The sequence below is a fragment of the Olea europaea genome, chromosome 8 (genome assembly GCF_002742605.1).
Source record: "Olea europaea var. sylvestris chromosome 8, O_europaea_v1, whole genome shotgun sequence".
Taxonomy (NCBI): Eukaryota; Viridiplantae; Streptophyta; class Magnoliopsida; order Lamiales; family Oleaceae; genus Olea; species Olea europaea.
This window is the reverse complement of record NC_036244.1, coordinates 9,279,037-9,283,131: the sequence shown is the minus strand read 5'-3', so window position 1 is coordinate 9,283,131 and position 4,095 is coordinate 9,279,037.

Genomic DNA, 4,095 nt, shown 5'->3' with positions numbered 1-4,095 from the left:
AGCTTTTTTTTTGGGGGGGGGGGGGGGGGGAGCGAGGGAGTAAGGGAGGTAGGAAAAAAAAGTATACCTTGCCTTGTACGGCCAAAAAAAATAAAATTAATAAATAAATAAATAATAATAGTATTGCATTTTCCTTGAACAAAGTAATGAGCGAAAAGGGAAATGGAGAAAACAAACTCTTTGTTCATTTGAAAAAAGAAACTACAAAACATACCAACAGGAAAAAAATAATTGCTATTTAATTACCCATTCCCACGACAAGGAGCAACGAACTACCCTCGTAGCTACTGCTACCAATTTGGGATGAGCATTTAAAATAATGTTTTATTTTTCTAGTTTATAACTGTACACATATTTATAACTAAACATAAAGTGTACTTATAGTTTTTTCTTTTTCTTCGTTAGTACTGTTAACAAAAATGCTCAAGTAATACTGAGTTAACGCACCGATAATAAGATATTTAAATTCTTGATTTTTTACAATCAAATAATTGGCTGATTAACTGTCGAAAGAAAAAGTCAATTTTTTTTTTACATTCCAAACAATTTTTTCTTAGTAATGCAGTGGCTTGTGGACCACATTTAGCAAAGTTTTGCAAATTGAAGAAATTTCCACAATCCTCCCCACATATCAAGGACTACATTTGTCTACAACTACAACTTTTTTCCACCACGAGAAGACTTTCATTTCTCCATTTTAGGAGTAGTAAATGTTTGTTTCTATTTTCTATCCCAGCCTTCACGTCCGACGACATGAGATGCGAAATTTAAGACTTATATCTATTTCGTGAAATATGGTTCTATAGAGTTGTAGTGTAGAGTAACAATCACACTGGTGGACACTGGGGGGTCCTGGGGTCACATGAACGCTAAGCGGCCACAGGTCATAAGGCACTATTCGCACAACAAATCCCCAACTTTTTGGGATTTTTTTTTTTGTTTTTTGATAAATTCATGCTTGGTATTGATTGAAATCTATATTTTAATCAAATCTAAAGATAACAATTAATTTTAATAACATATTTCGTGGGATTCACAATTTTTCAACTTTTATAAAAATCTTCTAAAAAATTGATTTTAATTCTCGCAAATAGGGGCAAAATCACAATAAATTTGAATTTTTTTTCTCTTACTCTCTCTTTCCCGCTTTTTACCAAAATCTTAACCCTTTCAATTTTTTAAAATTTGTAATTAATTTCTCTACAAATTATTACATCTACTACAAATCTTCACTCCCAAGCAAATTTTCAACTATCAAATTGTGTATATATAAAATGCATATGAAATGATTATGTCCAATTGTGTTTCTTTGATTGATTATATATATATATATATATTTTTTTTTTTTTCATCTCTATTACTTGAATTGATTGTTTTAATTGATTATTTGTATCAAATGCACTATGAATTCTTTAATGTCATGAGCAAAATATTAATGAAAGAATGTTTTTAAAATGTAAATCTGTATTTTCTTGGGTCAAGTATGAATCATTAAAAAATCAAGAACAAAGTATTCAATTTGTGGAGGATTTGATTGTGTTTTCTTAACTCAAAATGTTTGCGTCTGCCCTTGGTAAATATGGTTGTTACAACTATAATACGAAAAACAAACTCTCAAAGTATACAAAATTGACTCAAATCTCTTCAACTTCACCGCCGATATGTTCTATAATGTTGAACTCAAATTTTAGTCACAACTGATCATAGCATCATCATCGTCCAAGGGAATGGCAATGGATAACAAAAAAATTAAAAAAAAAAATTGCCGGAGGTAGTCAAGAATTCTTGCCAAAGAACAAGTCTCTTCCCTTAGTTACTGTTTCTCCTCTCTCGTTCTCCAAATCCAAATGACCCGAGTGAAGAGACTTGCAATTAAAAAATCAAGGCATTTGAATTCAAAATTCAAACATTATACTACGATAAAGAGTTAAAGAGACAGTACTACTATAAATTGACCACAAAACTAAATCCAACCATTGGATTAATAGATGGTCCACAATTCTTCTAAACTAGAACAATCCTCACCAATCTCTCTAGTCCAATTATCACATGCCATAGGGTAAGTAATCCACCTCATAGGTTCATTGTTTCCTCTTATGGCAAAACTTTCTATTCGTGTCCTGTGCTTCATTATTTCCTCTTTTATAAGATGTCATTGAATGATATAAACAAGTTTTTAATTTTGAGCAAAACCTGTCATTTATATATTTGTCACTGATGCTCTTCGAAAGAATGTTATATTTTGCATGGAAACCATTAGTCATTGATTAACTATACACATCTGCCTCAAAGTTTTATTTTATTTTTTTATTTTTTTATTTTTTATTTTTTTTTACATTTTCATTTTATTTGTATATAATTGGCGTGGTTTACGTACAGAAATTATCAATTATTTTAAGTTTTAAGATTTTATTACTCTATGATAATTTTTGATTGTTCACGTTGATTAATGTTTTGCTTATGGTAATCGTTTAATTAATATAGTAGATAAAGATTTTACTGTGGTATTTTAAAATTTCATTATAGAATAAGACTCTATTTTATTGTATAAATAAGACCACTTGGGTCTTTTGAAAAATTGGATATAATGAAATATAAAAAAATGGTTTGTACTCAATTATGTATCTAAATTGTCGTTATTCAATGGAATCAACAAGCATTTGATGTCTAGCTTTTTGGCATTCATGATTAAATCAACATGAGTTAGGAGGTTGCTAGTGTTCTCATCTTCTCAAGCTTTTGTGTGCGCACTATTAAAAAAAAATTACTTTATGTACTTATCTGGACTTCTATACTTGCTTATTTATTAATGATTATATCAATTTTTAGTAAATTATATTAATTGTAGGAAAAATTCCGACTTGAATTACTAGGAGAAATTAAAAATAACCAGAGTGCAAATGAACAATTAGAAGAATTAATAGAACATTTAGAAGAAATTCATAAATTTCAGGAGTTAAATCCGACAATTAGAAAGTCTGAAATCTAATAACATATTTTTGGAACTTAAGATGGACCAATTTCGAATTATTATGAAGTTTTGGGGACTAATATGGAAGATTTTGGAAATTTCAATATCAAAATTAAAGATTAGAATGAAAAAGGACCAAAATCATATAAAAGCATAATACAGGGACCTAATTAAAAATTCAGGGGTTGACCGTTGTCCAGCGAACTACTACTTTTTTGCCCCTAAGTCTGACCAAGCTGGCCTGGTTGCTGAGTATTGTTATTTCTTAGTCTTTATCACTTTTTATTTATTTTCAAAGCATAACTACCAAAAATTTTCTACCCTAGAAATTGGCCGTGTTTAGGTCATAAAAAGAGTTTCATCATATAAAATTGGAGAGAAAAGGGATAGAAAAATCAAAGTAAAAATCAAGAAAGTAGGATTTATAGTTCTTAGTTGGGGAGAGAAGATTTTTGGTGCAAGATCGTCAATTTTTTCTCATTTATATTCTTGGTGCAAGATTATCAAATTAATAATTATCCTTTTTTTTTTCTTTCAAATCCGATTTGCCAACGTCAGATTTAGTACTTGATCTCTCCATGTTAGTACGTGAACCATTCTTACCAATGACGCTTTTCTGAGATTTTCATTTTTCTTTCAAGAAAATTGAATTACATCTTGACAATGAACAAATTCAGTGGTTCTAGTTCTTTACTTTTACACAAGAATTTGCAACCACAATGCAAATCCTTAGGAGGTGGAATAGCCACTCCTTTTTGTTTCAAAGTCGGTGAAATTTTCTCTTTGCCACATGGATTGGTATATTGGAATCACTGAAAAGTTTACATAACTAATCACAAATGAGATAATTGTCCATCATCGTACATGCCTTTCCATTTTTTAAATAAAAACATTACAGTAATACCAAATAGATTTAGCATATTAAGTGATTAAAACACAATACACTATTAAGTATTCAATTAAGACTAACACCATGTATTCATGTTACTGACGCATTTAACTTTTCGATTAAGGCGGACTGCTAAAAGGTCACCATTATAAATAAATCGACATAATGGTTAGAGTAATGACAAATATTGCCAATTTCCAAATGCTATATGGAAAAATGGTTGTATACACACTTC